At 27.4% G+C, this 20,002-nt stretch overlaps 1 protein-coding gene across 3 annotated transcripts in view; it reads right to left on the bottom strand.

The window, feature by feature from the left end:
• Positions 1–20,002, bottom strand: part of LOC107455860 (rap guanine nucleotide exchange factor 2) — a 368,973-nt gene that overhangs the window by 195,600 nt on the left and 153,371 nt on the right. The window lies entirely within an intron of this gene.

Genomic DNA, 20,002 nt, shown 5'->3' with positions numbered 1-20,002 from the left:
TGAGGTTAAAGATAACTAAACCAAAAGTAAGAATTTGAATAACTTATAGAAATCTGAAGTCAAGTACAGAAAGTATTTGACTTATTCATAGATGAATTTAAGGTAAAAATTGAACATTACTTTTCCACGCGGAAAATCTGGTAAAATTACTGTACTGTATGGTAATGACATTTCTGGTAAAAAAATTATTCTGGTTAATGAGACCTAAATATACGATATTTAAACCATTAAGTAATTTTTCCGTTTATATAGTAACGGTTTACCGGAAGTTCAGGTTTCAAAAATTATAATTCTTATTACCAACTTTTGGTAAAAAATACAGAACTAAAAAGTAAATTTAACCAAATAAATTATTTTTATGCCATGCTCTAAAGTATCATAATAACATCACCAAATTTTACCAATTTTAACAAATTTTAATACGCATTATAAAACAATATTTTATTGTTAATTTTACCAACATCATCACCAATGCGCTCCTGTAAAAATTATCGAGCTTTTTGGTGTTCTCATAGAGTCAGAAACACGATTAATTTCACCATTTTCTTTTAGTTTTGACCATACTTCTTATTCTCAGTGTGAAAATTGGAATTACTTAAACCTGGATATAAAATAAATTTGCTCCAACCTTAATAAGGTATTAAATTGAACCCTATCATATTTTTAAACTTGATTATGGTTAAGCTTGATCGAATCATAATTTAGTTCAGCATTTTATTAAGGGTAGAAATTTTTTTTATTATAACTCAAAATACCAATATTATGGCTCAAAATTAAATAATTTTTAAGAGAGTGATATATATTTAAGAAGTATTAAAAATATTTACGAGATATTCTCAGACCTATACATGATTGATTGATCTTAGCTTAGTAATATTTATACTATTTATAGTGCATGCTTTTCTACGACCACCAACCGAAATTAAAATATAGTTTGTCTACGGTAAGAACTCCAGTTACCAGAAAGTCTGCTGTTATGGAAACAAGAATAAAGCACATTTCAGGTAAAGCAACTTCTTTTCACTCTAGGGTTCACACATTAGACCGATGAAAAAAATTTCGTTTCTCTCGTCAGCCCGATGTCCTAAGCGATGGCCCCCCACCCCTACTTGAAATAGTTATACTTCGTTACCACAGCCACGGGTCCAGACGAATGAATAGGGGAGTTTTTACTTTAGACAAACTATAAAGGTAGTTGTTTTTTGTTTGAGAAATTGCAGACAGCCAGAAAGATGAAGGTTACTTTCAAAAAATGGAATATAGGTTGTTTTTCTATGAGACAATTTAGCACTATATTCACCGCATATTTGAACAATATTCGCCCTTTGACAAGCTTTAAAATTTATAACTGTAAAGGACACCAAAAATGACCTTCAAACATTCCTCTAACAAATAATTTCAGAATATATAAGGGTCTATTTTGACTGCTTAAAGAATTATTTGACCACTATTCTTCTTTTTTTGCAGGTAATAAACGTATAGTTGCTGGTAATCTCAGTATATTAGTTCGCATCGTTCCAATAATTTAGTTAGTTTCTCAAATTATATCAAGTAACACAAGTCAGCTAGCTCCTATTATTTGTCAAAATTAGAAAAACACATCGCACCCCGACAAGAAGAGTCACACTAGTAAAAAAAAGCATTGGAGAAAAATCAACTTAAATAATACTGTAAAACTTATTCTGAAATAGCACAATCTGAAATTGCACAATCTTGAGCTCAATCTGAAATAGCACATCTTGAGCACAATCTGAAATAGCACAATCTTGAGCTAAATCTGAAATAGCACATCTTGAGCACAATCTGAAACAGCACAATCTTGAGCTCAATCTAAAATAGCACAATCTTGAGCTCAATCTGAAATAGCACATCTTGAGTACAATCTGAAATAGCACAATCTTGAGCTCAACCTAGAGATGAGACACTTTTTGAGCTTGATAGGGCACATCATACATATTTTTTATTGACATAACCTCAAAATTGCTGTTTTTTGACTTGTGTCACTTTTCTTGCAGGCGTGCGATATATTGAGTGAGTAAGATCATATTATTCACTATAACAAGAAAAACTAATGTATTGAGTCAGTTAATTGAATAAATATATCAGTTTTTGTCAAAAATGTTGTAAGATAAAATTTTTAAAAACTCGCATACACTGCATTAGAGCTAAAATCCATGTGGTCGCCATAATAAAATTTCTGATAATATTTTCCGTGTAAAAAAAGGAGGCTATAATTAACACAACTGTTTCAAATAAAGTGAACAAATCTATTCATTTGACTACAGAAAAACATATTTAGCATTTTCAAGAAAAAGCATTTGAAAAATTTGTTTTTCAATTGAACAACAATGTCCTAAAATCCTCTTGAACAACAAATCTTTTTTTTTAGTTAGCTTATTCTAATGTCGAAATATTTGGCATCTATCCAAAGAAACTAAGTTTTAATATCTGTTCCATAAATTCTTGGACCTTTTTTTATAATTGAGTTGGCGATGACTTTAAAGTCGAGATTTTTTATGACTTTAATGTGCCACGCGTGGCAGCGGTTATTGAATTTTCCATCCGCAGTAATACGTCACTTGAATGGCTAATCTTCCGAACAAAAGAATCCGCGTAAAAGAGTTATAGTACCTTAAAACGCAATTATTGTCGGAATTTTGCACTTAGGCCATTTTTTTTACTTGTTCTTCTAAGATCAATTTAAATACTGTAATTCCATGAATTTGCTTTAAAAGTGTTTAAATATCTACAATTTTGTAACATATTCTAAAATTTATTTACTTTTAACCTCCTGTCCGAACTTCAAATTATGGTCGATAATGTAATTTTTACTTAAAAATATGTAGTTCAGATTTTAAAAAAATTAAATGTGTTAAAAATTAAAAAAAAAAATTGATTAATCCAAACTAACTTTCTTATAGTTATTTTTAATTCTTACATAAAATTGTGGATTTTAATTTTTAGCTTATTTTTTGGATATTGTAGTAGTGTAAATGCGATGGGATACTTTTAACTCGAGAAAAAGAAGACTACTGATACACAACCACCTTTGACCATATGACCCTAGGGCCAGCTGGCTGTTAATTTTTCGTATACTGACTAAGGTCGAGCTAAGCTTCTCCTCATAAGTTAGAGTATTAAATAACGTGAAGTTAACGTGAATACAACGCCGTATCACATATCTAATTTATTAAAATAATTCTTCCTTGACTAGTTTTTTTTTAATTTTAATCATGATCATTTTCATTTCGTGTATCTGGCAACTTTGCATAATGAATTTGCTTATGCATAACTAATTGTTGCATAATTAATTTATTATACTACCTGGCATCGTGCCTATCTTTATGTTAAGTAAGAAAAAAACCTACTCTTTCTTGGTGAATGTATATAGAGGGTATCACTTAATGGAATTCATATTTGACGGGTTAGGCTTACTGTAGTGAATCTTAATTTATAATACTACATAATAAAGTTTGTGAAAACCCTCTGATTATTTTGAGCTTTCTTTTAAAAAGCAAAAAAAAGCTACTTAGAAAATTACTTGAAACTTTTCACATTTTTAAGATATTTAAATCAGATTTTTTCCATTAGTTGCGAATGCAATTCCCTATGAAATTATGAAAAAAATAATTTTTTACGCGTGCGCATAGTACAAAAGAGCAACTTTAAATACTCATGTCTTGCGCATTTTTTAACAATTCTTTTTCAAATTTTTAAACGTAAAACAAAACTGAATATTTTCAAAATTAGGGCAAAAATACATAAGACGAAAGAAATTAATTATTTATAAAAATGTTCATAAGTGCATAAATATTTAAGCTAGATTAACGTAATTTTATTCAGTCATTGCAAATAACAACCAAGTGACTAGCTTATTGCTTAATTTTCTGGCATACGGTGTTCAAGACTACTTGTTTTCTTTCTTAATTTATTGTCGATCTCTCAAAGCTTTATTGCAAAGTATGAAAAATTGCATGAACTTTTAAATTTACAAAATAGTTCTCTAACTATTCCAGGAGAAATTCAAAAAAATATCAAACGCTGAAAGTGTTTATTACATTATTGTCGGGTAGTATATTTATAAATGACATTCAGGTTAGTTTTTTAAACTATATAGCAGGTAACTACAGCGCAAATAACCTTAAAATACAGTTAGAATTAGTTTCAAATTAAATTACAGTTTCAAATTAGTTTTAAATTAGTTTCAACAAAAACTTATGACAAAAAAAAAATGCACTTTGAAATTTTTTTTGTTGCCTGTTGAATTGTTTTGCTCATAAATATATTATTAAATTAATATATTGATTAACATATTTTTAAATCTATATATTATTAAATCAACATTTATTTATTTGAAGGAGATGCAACTGTTCAAATGTTTGTCTTTTGTCACTTTACTAAATAAAAGTTGAATCTGATTATCAAAATCTTATCAGATTTAAAAAAGTGTATGCGAGTGCAACATAGAGTTTTCTATGTTTAAAAATCATTGTTTTGAAAGCTATTCACCCAACGATTTATATCTGACTGACAATAACAGAAATATTCTCTTATTTTTAATCTACTTAAACAGAAAATCAGTTTAACAATTAAACAGTTTTTTAAATTTTTTTTTATTTAATTCTATTGTATTAATTGCTTCGTTTCTATTGTCACTTTTTAAAAATAAACAAATTGTGCACGCAATCCTAACTCGTCATATCTTATATGCAAGCATGTTAACAATTTCTCTCGTCTTATCATTGGCGATTCAGATGGCGTATTAGAAACTATTCCAGCTTTCAATAATTGCTATCAATCTAATACAGAGGCGCCATGCGTGCTCATGTGCGCCAAGTTGATAGAGCGCGATGCATAGGAGTAGGCAGCTATGATCTATCTCTTTAAGCCCACCTTTGTTACGGTAATCTAACTACAGCCTACACCTCACTTTCACCATTCGTAGATTTTTCGGGTTAGTGGGCCTAAATATGCCTGTGTAGGAGGAACGGAGGCAAGAAAAAAAAGTATAGACACACACCCACTCTTAGTTTTGGGTAATTTTGAATTCTTTCGTTTTAATAAACTTTCATATGACCGTCTAAATAACTTGTGATTTAGTGACTAGCTAATTCCAAATATTGATTACATGTTTTTAGTTAAAATTTATGTAAAACTAAAGTGGTTGTGAGCTGTATATAGTATTGGATACACTAATTGATTTCAATAATTTGATATTTTTTAACTTAAACTCAATATTTAAAAAAATATTTTCAAAAAAATAAAAAAGTATGAGAGATTGATCAACTAGACAACGGAGTGGAGCCTGATTAACGAAACAAAGTTCTGCACTGAAAAAAATTACGTTAAAAAGTATTGGCATCCCGAAGGCTGGTACTTTTTACATAAAATTTTAAGCAACAGAATATCGTGCAAATCAAAAATAAAAAATATTTTTAATCGCAAATAAAAAATATTTTTAAATTTTATTAAATTTCAAATTTGCAGGAACCTTGACAAGGTATTACATTGAACAACGGTGAAAATTTAACAACTATATCGAGCAATCAAGTTGAAGTACAATGATATAGTTAACCTGAGAACCGAACACGGGGAAAAAATTTTCTGGTAAAATTAATATACTGTATGGTAATGACTATACAACAGCATAATTCTGGTTAATAAAACCAAAATATACAGTATTAAAACCATTCATTTGGTAATTTTTCTGTTCATATGATAACGGCTAAACGGAAAATAACGGTTTTCAAATTAATAATTCTTATTATCACACACATAATAAAAAAAGTACTAAATTTTAAAGTAAATTTAACTGAATAAATAGTTTTTTTTTGCCACACTTCAAAGTATCATGATAAAATAACCAAATTTTATTACTTATTATTAAACCGAACATTACCGAAGCTGCTTCGTTAAAAATTATTGAGCTTTTTGATGTTCTCATAGAGCCAGAAATACGGTAAATTTTACCATATTCTGGTAATTTTAATCACGCTTTCCTTCTCAGTAAGTGAGGGTTGTTGCAAGTTTGTAAGATAATAAGGTTCAACTGACTCCAGCGTACAACTGCACAGTTACTATGACATAAATGATCTTAATGTGAAGCCTTAGAACTTCATGATAACTTGTAGGCGATTTCTTTTAAGTTTTAAGAAACGTTCTAGCGTGTAAATATCTCTTATGTCTCTCTAAATAATAAAACAAGAGCCGGTAGATAAGAAACTATGACGAATTACTCTAAAGAATATATCAGACAGTTTCCTGTAGAACTTAAAAACCGAACAATTCCAAATAAGTGACTGAATTTCATCGCCACATTTATTAAATTTTACCACATATTATATAACCATTATATTTTATTGTTAATTCGAAATCAGTACCAAAGAGCTTCGGTAAAAATTACTGAGTTGTTTGGTGTTCCCGTGGATCCGGATGTAAATTTTACCATATTCTGGTAATTTTGATCATGTTTTCTTTCTTAATGTGTGAAGTTTGCTGCAAGTTTGGAATATAATAAGGTTCAACTGACTCCAGCGTACAACTCCACAGTTACTATATCATAAATGACCTTAATGTGAAACCTTAGAACTTCATGATAACTTGTAGGCGATTTCTTTTAAGTTTTAAGAAACGTTCCAGCGTCTAAATATCTCTTACGTCTCTCAAAACAATAAAACAAGAAGCGGTAGATAAGAAACTATGACGAATCACACTGAAGAATATATCGGACAGTTTCCTGTAGAACTTAAAAACCGAACAATTCCAAATAAGTGACTGAATTTTATCGCAGAACTGAAATGAACGTTTCCGTGTCGTTGGGCCCATAAAGCTATTCTAACAGCCCAGCTGTTTTTTGCAAACAAGCATAGAGGGAAAGAGAAATTTGGATTATATATATATATTTTCATTCTTTATTTCTTTCCTCCCCCCTTTATTGCGGTCCTTAGTTTTCATTCCAGGATAAGAGAGTGAGTGAAGGAGGAAGAAAAACATCATTTGACTTTGTATTGAAAATTTCTTGGAGAAAGAAATGGAAATAAAGAAAAGGAAAGCATTGTTTGCAAGCAAACTTGGGTTTTTGAAAACATGAGTTTTCAAAGCTTTTCTGAGTTATGACCTAGAAGGGATATTGTCCGTTCCGAGGGGCCTTCTCAATATTTATAAGCAGGAACTTTTTCTTAATCTCAAACTTATGTGAAACTGTGGGAGTTCTGATATTAAATTAAACTGCAGGAAAGTTTCCAACTTTCATTTAAAGCTGCTTTGTGTATTCAACTATTTAATAGATATAATGAATTATCATATTGAATTATGGAAATAGACTTTTACATAAATCCATACTAATATTGAAAAATATTACTAAAGAAAATACAAAAAAAGTATACGAAATATTAGAGGGTTGTCTTCTATCGAATGTAAAAAAAAAAAAAAAGAACTAGAAAAAAATATGGTCAAAACTACCTTCATAGTTTCCTATCTACCGGTTCTTGTTTTACTGTTTTGAGAGACATAAGATATACTTAGACGCTAGAACGTTTCTTAAAGCTTTAAAGAAATCGCTTTTAAGTTATCATGAAGTTCTAATTCTTCACGTTAAGGTCATTTGATATAGTAATTGTGCAGTTGTACGCTGGAGCCAGTTGAACCTTATTATCTTCCAAATTTGCAGCAACCTTCACACACTGAAAAAGAAAGCATGATCAATATTACCAGAATATGGTAAAATTTAATGTGTTTCTGGCTCTATGAGAACATTAAACAGCTCAATAATTTTTAACAAAGCTGCTTTGGTAATGATTTTAGTAAAAATAGAAATCAAATATGGTTTTATAATGTGTGCTAAAATTTGGTAAATGTGATAAATTTGCTAAATTTTTATCATAATACCGAATCAGTTTTAATTTTTTCTTATGAATGTGTGGTAATAAGAACTACAGTTTTAAAAACCAGAATTTAGGTAAACTGTTACCATATAAAAGAAAAATTACCAAAATCAATGGTTTAAATATTGTAACTTTTGGTTTCTAATACCAGAATTACAGTTTTTTTTTTTTTTTTTGCAGAAATACTATTACCAAACAAAACGGTAATTTTTCAGAATTTTTTTCTCGGCTCTAAAGATGGTGTTTTATTGAACTCGTGCCTTTTATTGCTCAATTATAATGGTGGCTTTTCTAAGAAAAAATTCTCAAATATCTTAAATTCATGCAAACTTCCACGTCTTATCCGGCTTTACAGTCCGAAACATCGCAAAGGAATTAATTTGGTCCACGAAGGGGGAAATTAAAATGACGTATTACCTCCCATTTATATAGTTTATGATAAAATTAGAATTAATAGCTTTTGTAAAGCTGATTCATTTTAAAGGAAACTGTGAATTTTTTTACTATAATCTATTATTCCATGAAAAGAAATTTAATAATAGAAGTTTCAAATAATTTTCTTCAAAAAATAACCTAAAATAAATTAAGATCTATTTTTCTGAAGAAAAAAAGTATTATACTAGTAGTTCGAACAGACGTAACTTATCGTTATTTTCAATCTATTTATATTTATTTTATGTGGCAACATTAACTCGGGTATTTCTCTATCGATTGGCAACAGTATAGTTTTTATTCATTTCGTTAGATTGTCTTAAATAATAATTTAAGTAATGTTAAAAATTAATTATGTATTAATCATTGATTTAGATTAATTTTCTTAGGTTACTTTAAGTAATAATTTAAGTAGTGTTGAATTCACCGTCTGTCTTATATAAAAAGACAACCCTTGCAGGTATAGAAAGTCTTGCTGTCTTCCTCTGAAGTCATAGCAGAAAGTGACTATTTTTTTCTCTTCAGTTTTTTCTCTTTAAAGCATGACTCAATTAAATTCGAGCGTGATGTGTGTTTAGGAAATTTTAACATTTTAAATTCTGATAAAAAATTAGTGCATCAGTTATATTAAAAAATAAAACGAAAGATGATGCAAAAATAAATAAATAAATAAATAAAAAAATAAAAATAAAAACAAGCGAATCTTCTACCAGAATTTGAAACAACGTCTGAAAATGCTGACCATGTGAAGGCTTAAATATAGAACTAGAATATTTAAATAAAGTTGTTCTGCGAATTCGGCTTAGTTACCATTAAAGTTAGTATGTAATTTGTATGAACTACTAAGTGACACAAGGTGAGTAAACTGGTCGAAAAAGGAGGTTAATGTACTTAAATTTTCTTAAATTGTTACTTAATTTGCATAAAAATAAAAAAATTGTCAAAATATTGTTCAAATATATATTTCAACCTAACTTTTTAAGCTGTATAACATCTAAATATATATTTAAAATACAACACCATACCTGTAATTAAATACTTTTACAAACGCAATCTTAAACCATCAAAATTTCATTTCTTACCTAGAAAAGAAAAGAAACATGTTAGTTCTCCTTTAAATGTAAATACAATTATTTTTTTTAATACAGAGAACAATAAAAGAGACTAAATAAAAACATATTCAATTTTGTTTGCCTTAAACGTATTTCAATCCTATATTGTAAATTACTATTAAATACTTAATAATCCACCATAATAAAGAGATTTAAATTAGAATTTAATTTCATTTTTCAAAGATTGTTTTGGATTAAACTTATAAATAAAAACTAGATATTTATTTTATTGATACAAAATGAAAAAGCAACAGTTGGGACTTAAATTGATAAAATGCATAAAAATGTCTTACTATCATTTTTGTTGATTTTTAAAAATACAAACGTACTTAATATTGTTTTAAAAATATTTGTTTAAATTTATTTTTTATATTTAAATATTTATTATATTTATTTATTTTTTATATTTAAATATTTATTATATTTATTTATTTATTATATATTATTAATTATTTATTTATTACATTTATTTATTTATTTATTATATATTTATTATTTTTATTTATTATATTTAAACATATTTGTATCCTACATTGTCTATTACTATTAAATACTTAATAATCCACAGTAATAAAAAGACTTACATTAGATTCTCAACTATATAACAGTAATGTTGATCACTATAAAAATAATTAAAGCTAATTTTATTGTGATATATTGTGATGTTTCATAAAATATCGATATTTCCTGTGAATATATCACGGTATTACAGTTCTATATAGCTGTAATCTGATATGACAACTTATGATTTACTCTTTCTGCTATTAAAAACGCAAAAATTATTTCTCAATAAGAAAAAAATAAAATTTAAGCAAAACGAGAGCTGACATTTATTGCAAGAGAAAAAATTATTTTTCAAAGGTATTAAACTGCACTCTATTAGATTTAGAAAGAATTTATACAGCTCCGAACTTAAACTCTAAAGTATTTAGAGTTTATTTCATTTTGTACGTCGAAAGAATGGAAGGACTTTTACTGATATTGAATGTTCCGAAAAAAAAAAAAAAACACCAGCAATTTAATATAAAGTTCACGATTTAGTAATGTAGGAACTCTAAGCATACATGAATTTTATTTCAAACGTGTTATTGAAATTTAAAAGCATTTTGAAATAAAACACGTGTAAAAGAAGGGTTAAAGCACCCTGAGCACTGTCTTCAAAACTCCTTACTTTTATTTGAAGCATTTATTAAATTTTTAACACAAAATATATTCAGTTTTCGCGAACTTCTGTTATTAAAAGGTAGTACTTCAAAAAAAAAGTGTATTTTCTTTCTTCAACCATCTAACGCTAATATTTTATATGAAACCAGAATGGACTGTAATAAAATACAGTTTTTTTTTGAAAATTTAAATGGATTTACAATATAAATTTTGAAGCTTAAATAAAAGTTATGGGATCAAGATTGATGGTTTTAATAAAAATATTTCAAAGTTGAAACTAAATTGTTCGAGATTCAATGGAAAGTTATTTGAAAAACACGAAATGTAGTTTAAAAGCATCCTTATGTACAGATTTATGGATTATACGGGAGAAATAAGACAGGATAGAGAGGTCAACAGTGGCTCTTTTTATAAAAATTCAGTTATTTTTAATTTCACAATTTCCCTCACAAACAATTTTCTCGTCAATAAATATTTATAAATTTCAATCTATACGATTAACTTTTTCATATTAATTGTTTGTGATCAACTGTTTAGTTCATAGAAAAATTTGCTACTTTTTTGATGTGTAAATTAACACGTTTTTTATAAAAAATTTTATTATAAAATATCTTTAATTTGAATGAAAAAAAAAGAAATTGTCTGAATGGATGTAATAGGGAGATATCCATTTCTTTGCAAAAAATACGTAAAACTCATATAACTGGAATTTATAAAATATGACATGCTAAGAAACCATTTATCTCTTACACACTGATCACATTAACTCCATATAACATTGCTTATCGTTTAAATAGTGAAAGTGAAATATTCTAACATTTGCGCTTCTTTGTCAATCTATTTTCAATAGACTTTTAATAAATGATCTACACAGAGAAAATGATTACCGTACTTTATTGTAATAACATTCCTAGTAGAAAAAGAAAGAAAATAAACATAATTTTTATTAATAAAACAAAATTATATGTATTTATATCATGTATTTGCTTTTTTTGTTCCTGTGAAAACGGTTATTCGGAAAATCTGGTTTTCAAATTACCATCCATTTAGTAAGAAAATAAAAAAACTGAAATAGAAAATTAAACCGAATAAATAATTTTCATGCTTTAAGATATTACGATAAAATCACCAAATTTTAACTCTCATTATAAAACCATATATTCTTGTTAGTTTGTCCAAACTCATTTCCAAAGCGCTTCGGAAAAATCATCGTGCTTTTATGGGAGAGCGAGATGGTGCCCATAGAATCAGAAACATGGTACATTTTACCATATTCTGGTAGCTTCGATTATACTTTCCTTCTCTGTACGAACGGGAAATATTTTCAAAGCACTTTAAAAATATATATTACCCTAAATACCTTAAAAAAAACTCTTTGATTTATTCGAAACATTTCTAAATTTTGTTTTCTGGGTTCAATTTATATACTCATGACTCATTCTAGAAACTATTCATCAACTAAACGTAATAGTGTGTTAATATATCTTAACGTATTTTGAAATGTAGTTAAAAAAAAATTAAAGATCAGATAACGGTGAAATGTACAGACACTCAGGGTCCGGTATTTTTTACTGTAAAATCCATTTTTACACGTTAAGAAGCGAAACATCTGGCTTACCGTAATTTTTATAGTAATGATTACCGTAAAATCTATGAAACACTCTAATTAAATAAATGTTATTGTCAAAATTATGGTATAATACTTTACGGGGAAGGAGATTTTACAGTGAAAGGGATTTTACGGTGAAAAGGATTTTACGGGGAAAGGGATTTTACGTTAAAAGGTATTTTACAGAGGATGCACCCAAAGTGCTTGTACTTTTTACCGTAATTTGATCTGGAATTTATGGTGTACAGGGCCTTAGAGACTGTATTTTCAAATTCGTACGATATCGAAATATCAAATATGAATAAAAAATGAATGCTGTTACTTGTTCATGATATCTAAATTTTTTTTAAACATTTCGCTTTAATATATGCTTTTTTAATTGCAGGAGCTGATATTTTTCCCTCCTTCATGGGCACTAAAAATGATCTTTTTCAGAAATTTCGTTGGAAAAGACAAAACTCACATCGGAACTTTTAGATGTTCCCTCAGATATTTTTGATCACATCAGGATAGAATTGGACTACTTTTAGGATATTTTATTCTAGCCAAACATAAATATTGCTTCAAAAAAATTCTGCGTTCTGCTTTACACAATAACAGCATAATTTAGTTCTCTTATTTACTCTGTATGACACGACGAGGTAGACTTATAAAGATAATTTTCATTCCCTCTCAAGTACATTTTGTAGAAATTTACTCAAATATAATAAAATAATGAAATAACTTTTTATCAGCTAAATCTAAATCATATTGCAAAAAAACTGATTTGATTTTTGGGGGATTTAGTAGTGCACGGAGAAAAAAAAAGTCTGTCAAACAGAAAACACGATTTCTTTTGACAAAAAAAGAATAATAAGTAAAAATGTTTAAAATTACTTTAAAAAAATCTATATCAGATGCCTCGCATTTCTTTCTATTAACTTTAATTTATGAGAATGTATGAAATTTAATCTCAATTTGTGTAATTTAGGCTTAATTAAAGGAATGAAAATAATACTTTTATGATTTCTCATTTTTAAATATAATTTTAATGTTCATGGAAATAATGTTTATGTTAAAATCTATATCAGATGCCCCGCATTTCTCTAACTTTTACTTAGAGAAATGTTTGAAGTTTAATCTCAATTTGTGTAAGGCCTCAGTTAATAAAACGACAATAATAATTTTAAGACTTCTCAGTTATAATAAATCTTCAATGTTTATGCAAATTAATGTTTATATTAAAATCTGTATCAGATATCTCGCATTTCTTCTATAAAAAAAATAAGAAATTTAATCTCAATTTGTGTAATTTAGGCATAGATTAATAAAACGAAAATAATAATTTTAAGATTTCTCAGTTAAAATAAATCTTTAATGTTTATGCAAATTAATGTTTATAGTAAAATCTATATCAGATATCTCGCATTTCTTAAATGTTTACTCATAAAATATATTAAATTTAATCTCAATTTGTGTAATTTAGGCATAAGTTAATAAGACGACAATAATAATTCTAAGATTTCTCAGTTAAAATAAATCTTTAATGTTTATGCAAATTAATGTTTATATTAAAATCTATATCAGATATCTCGCATTTCTTAAATTTTTACTTATAAAAATGCATGAAATTTAATCTCAATTTGTGTAGCTTAGGCATAGGTTAATAAAACGAAAATAATAATTTTAAGATTTCACAGTTTTAAATATATTTTTAATGTTTATGCTCGATCCCTACATAAATTCCACCAGTCATGAGAAACCAGGAGGGCTTAACTCGGCAAAAACATTTCCAGAAGGGAATATACCCGAATATGTGGTGTCGCATAGCAACGCACGGGCACCCTGGGGCCCAATGAAATAAAAATATGATTTCTTCCCCTTCCTCTAGATCCTGCCTGACAATCACGCGTTTCACTTCACTTCCACCCACATTTTTTTCATCAAAAGTATTCCTTCCATGATGCGAATCGTTCCTTCAGATTTTTTTACCAATTGATGGCAACACTGCGGTGATGAAATGGTTAGCACCCGACGATCAAAAACTGAACTGATCGTCTGACATTTGGTAACTTTTTACTGGAAAATTCAAATGGAAAATATAATTTTTTTTCCAACTCCCACGCTGCAGAGGAATATGAAATGTTGATGGGGGAACTTTTTGGATGGATAACGAAATTCATACTCTTATTTTTCTTTCTTACTTATTTTTTGTTGCTTTCTTTTGATATTTATTCTCTTTTTTTTCTTAAATTTATTTTCGATTGTCTTTCAAAAAAAAGGAGATAGTTTCGTTTTTCCTTTGTGGGCATCACCTTTCTGATAGGCTCTTATCTTTTGACTTTTTGAATTATAGGTTTTATTTGAATAAATGGAAGTAAAAGAATCAATCATCGTCAAAGTGAGGACTCGTATAAAATATTTGCTACACTTTTTGAGAAATCAGTTCAATGTTGAACCATAATAACGGTCATTTTGGACCATGAAATGGTGCAACATCGGGAAAGAGTTAAATTGAACCATGTTTCCGTATCAGGAGAATTATAATATTAAGTTTCAGAAATACCATAATATGGTTCAAATTTGCGCCAATTTGAAGTTGCCAAGAATTCGAAAAATATGACAGTCGTTGAGTAAATAAGACAGGGTTGGAAAAATATGTTTTCAAAGAGCTAATTAAATGCAACATTCAAATTTCTAAATAAAATATTAACTTTTTTCTCTAAATGAGCATTCTCTATCTTTAGACTGAAACTGAAAAAACTGAAAATGTAGACATCAAAAAAATTCATTACGGTGAGATAGCAACTTCGTTATATGAGGTATGAGGTATTCGTTAAATGATATATCTTTGAACGTTATTTAGCATTCAATTAAAAATTTCGTTATATGAAGAAATTTGGTGTAAAAGAACTTTGTTGAAGAGAAATTCAACATGTTTAATTACCTAACAATTGATAAAGCAAATTATGAACTATTGCTATTACTGTTTCCAATTTTTTAATAGTACTATATATTGTTTAACATTGTTATTGCTTTGGATATAGTGAACCATCGCTTATAGTGGACTAATTGCTGCGTGCGCAGATGGTTCACTATAGAGGGGTTCGGCAGCAATAGCCATACTAAAATGGTTAACTTGCATATTATTCTCTAATCGAAAACAGTACATTATTTAATTTAATCCTTAAAGTTTTGAAAACAATTTTTCGCATATTCAATAACATTTTTACAAGCATTAATTATCGAACATGAACTCAAAATTATTTTCTAACATCAGCATCAATTTATTAAAATGAAAACTACGTCAGCAGTATGGAATTTCGAACGCAGGAATTAGAAGACGAACGAAGGTAATTAAATCTTCTAAAACTGAAAATGAACTCAAACTAAAAAAACCAATAGTTCGAACAGATCCTACATTAGGTAAGAAAAACGATTTTCAGTCCGATATAGCTGTTGAAAACTGGATATTTAAAACTTTCTCAACTTAATTAACCATCTGAGCTTCCAGATCAATTAAGTACACACACGTAAACCTTTAGTTCTAAGAGGTTTTGAAAAGTAAATTCATCTTTCTGACCAGAACAGAGCAGTGCAATTTTCTCCTTTTTTGAGAAATATTTTAATTAAAACTGGAAAGAGAAGAATTTGAAAGAGAAAAAGAAAGATATGATGCATGGGGTTCGTGCAATGGTCGCGTCATCGAAATTTTTAATTAGTCTGATATTTCATGTACTATCTTTAAAGTAAGTTTTTTACGAAGAATTTAGCTGATTAAAGCTTGATTAATAAAATCTCCAAAGAGTATATTTAATTCAATTTTTCTCATTCTAAAGGTATTTTTAGTATAAATGTTACATTGCATATTTATTTTAAATATAATAAAGTTTAGTGTACATAATAATTTATACAGATTATATGAATATATTAAAAACTTTTCATGAGAGAATAATAGTTAATTAAAGAGAGTCGCATGATTAACATTTTACTGTATTTTAGAAAAAAAGAAGTGTATATAAAAATAGTGTATGAGAATAAATGTATAAACTTTTCACATGAGAATAATAAATTAGGGAGAGTCATATTAGCAATCATTTTATTGTATTTCAGGAAAAAAAACACTTTATGTAAGAATATTTAAAAACTTTTTTATGTAAGTATAGTAAATTAGAGAAATCCACATGAATGAGCATTTTATTGTATTTTAGAAAAAACTAAAAATTAAAATAGCGTATAGGAATAAATTCATAACCTTTCATATGAGAACAGTAAATTAGTGAGAGTCGTATGAATGCACATTTTACTATATTTCAGAAGAAAAAAATAGTTTATATTTAATATCGTTTTAAAGTTTTATTAATTCTGCACGATATTCTTTAAGTTATAACCATTAGTACTAAAATTTGAGCTTATTTTCTGACTATTGAATTCAAAGGTTGAATTTCTACGTTTACAATAAATTTTCAAAGATTTCAAAAATTTCCTTTCATTTTCAAAAGTTATGTTCAAATTACTGCGCAAAATGCACAAAGTAAAAATTTAAAATAGTTTTATGAAATTTTTTAATAAAATCTGCTTTTCTTTAATTAGTAACATGGATTGAATTTGATGCAATCTAAGTGTGAAATCTAAATGAGCCCTATTATTGTATTTAGGTTGAATCACATTGCTATTAAGAATGCAAACTTCACGTGTTTATTTGGTTCATAGTATCTTATAAAGGTGTTAGAAATTTATACGATGATTAAATATTGTCAGATTGTAATAAATCTAAGAACGTTAGAGGGTTATTCATCATCCAAAAATCCTACACTGTTAAAACTGTTATTTTGTTCAAATTTTCAGTAGTAATCAAACAAATTTGCGAAGTTCAAATGCGCTGATTCTTAAATTAAGAACGCAAACTCTACATGCTTACCTAGTTCATGGTACTTAATTACGGTGGCAAGAAATTTGGAAAATGATAAAAGAACCAAACTTTTTAAAATTCAGATTGTTTTAAATATATGATAAGAATAGAGGAAAATCATTGAAAAGTCACTGAATCCATTGAAATTTCGCACTGTTAAAATTTTACTTATTTTTAACCCTATTTTTGTTCAACTTTTAAACTGACAGACTTCTGAATGAAACTTTGAGCAGTTCAACTTGTTTTAAGAGCAAGAATAAATTAAAGCTTTTAAAAATCCCAAACGTTTATACCGTTAAAGCTGAATTCATTTTCAACCGTAGTAATTTTAAGTTTTCAGTAATAATAATCAGTTTGGGAGGAATAAATTAGCTAGACTAAATTTAGACTAAATATTGTATGTTCGCAGTAAGTTTTAAATGTTCGGTGTCTTGTGAAATGATTATTTTTAACAGCATAAATACAATATGTTAGGATGATGATAGTTATTTTCAGCATTTTTCGCATCTTCTTAAAATACTTGTTTTATGTAACAATATATAACAATTAATCTGTAATATGTAAATGCACTTGCAATACAATTGCAATAACGAATATGAGGATTTCATATAAGTTTCTTCTAACATAAGAGAAGACAAAAATTATGGTAAGAACATTTCTGTTACGAACACAATTCTTGTAATAAAACCAAAATATACGCATTTGAACCATAACGGTTTAATCGAGTTTCTGGTGTTCAAAATTATAGTTCTTATTACCACATACTCAGTAAAAATACGAAACCGAAAAGTAAATTTTGCAGAATAAATGGTTTTTATGACATGCTCTAAGGTATAATTATAAACTTATCAAATTTTGCCACATTACTAAACATAACATAACACATATTACAAAAAAAAAACAAAAATTTTTAATTTTACCGAAATTATTACCAATGTTCTTCAGTTAAAATTACCATGCTTCTTGGTGTTCCAACAGAGCCAGAAACACGGTAAATTTTACCATATTCAGGTAGTTTTAACCATACTTTTTTCTCAGCTTATGCATTTTGAAAAACCAAATATTAGGAGGACCGGAAAGTAATGTCGTTTCTGTATATTGAATATTCGTTAGTCTTAAAAAGCAATTCATTTTTTTCGATTCATTTTCTATCCGGCGATGAAAGGTTGTTGCGTAACGAGGGTGAATACATTATTGATTACAAATAAAATCTTGATAACAAATATCAAATGCTCCGAAACGATATTACTTTTCGGTCACCCTAATATTTTATACGAAAAGAAATTCAAATACTTTTTATTGTTTATAAATTTAAATTCTGTAACTTTATACTCAACAGAATTTTCACACCATAATATATATAAAACATTTTTAAAAATAAAGCTGCAAATTTAGGTTGTAAAATTTTAAAAATATCTGTTCATTGCGATACAGAAATAACTAATATATATTTGTCTTCGGGAAATGAGACATAAAACTATTTTCGTCAAATAATAATTCTTAATATAGCGATGAAATATTAGAGTAAAGTATCAAATTGGCAGCATTACTAGATCATTATACTTAAAAAATAGGAAATGTAAGAAAATCTACGAGAAATCGATGGCTGAAATTATATTAGGATCATTATATCTAATAATAACAGGATGTAACAGAAAAAGTGAGTGTGACATATACCCTAGGTATAATCTAATGCGAAACGTGATGCCCTTACGGAAGTTGCTACCGCCCAAACGAGATCAACGAAAGCAAAGAGAATGGGTATTTTGTCATATATTACCCATACAAATCAATAAATTCCACATAATTTGTATGGGTGTCAGAGGACCATAATTCTAGGCACCTATAATAGCTTTTATTGATCAGTTTTGCGTGAAAGTTTCGGACAAAAATCGCTTTAAAAAAAAAAAAACCTTTGCAGATAATAGCCTTACCCATTATAAGGATATGTTTTACAATAATTTGTATTGTCAGCGTTTCATAAAGCATTTAAGTTAAAAAACATTAATGTGCAGGCATTGTATTTTCTTGTTTAAAAATTATTATACTATTCAATGTAAAATCATTAAATTTTTTAAACAACTTTCTAAATTAAAAAAATTCATTTGCAATAATTGAAATTGAAGTGTTAAAAAATAAGGAATCATTATAAAAATGTTTATTAATAAAAAAAGGATTCTAGACATTTTTTTTTTAGATTACAACTAAATTTTACGCCTCGATTAAGTCCCGATGCATTTCACTTTAAAACTACGTGAATACATAATAGTTAATTCCATAAAATTAAATAAAATATTTTTTTGTAAAATACTGAAATGCACTAAGTTTTTAATTAATTTTTGAAGCTATTTAGTTTTTGCAAAACTATAAATGAAAAATGATTTATTGCAATGAACCAAATATAGCAATTTTCCAAGTTGTATAAGTTCTTTAAATTTTTGAGTTAATTTCCTAAATTAAAAATTTTCTTTTCAAAACCTTTTGAATTCTTTGGTAATGAAGCAATTTATTACTAAGTGGGAGTTTCATAGGTATTATTACGATTGCATTTAATTTTAATCAATCGATAAAGCGTTTTATTGCTAAATGGGATAATTATTGGTTTTAATTTAAATTCATATGATAGTAGATTTCAAATTTGTGCACTTTTCAAAGAAAAACCCATAGAATTATAATATAAATTAAAAAAACTTTTAATTTTTAAGTAAAAGAAAATGCAAGCAATGCCTGATTGCGAAAATGAAAAAAACAAACAAACAAGGATTTTACTAAAATTATGCCATACTATTTATCTATGAACTATTTGTCATTTAAAAAAAACATTTTATGATAATGATAATTATGTATTCTTGAATTTCGACAACCTTTAGTTTTATAAATGAATTAAGAAGATAAATTAATGATGAAAACA

This window comes from Parasteatoda tepidariorum, chromosome 9 (genome assembly GCF_982258835.1).
Source record: "Parasteatoda tepidariorum strain Cologne lab strain chromosome 9, Ptep-v5.0, whole genome shotgun sequence".
In the NCBI taxonomy this organism is placed as follows: Eukaryota; Metazoa; Arthropoda; class Arachnida; order Araneae; family Theridiidae; genus Parasteatoda; species Parasteatoda tepidariorum.
Note: the sequence above shows the minus strand (reverse complement) of the source record. Positions and strands in the feature narration are given on the sequence as shown.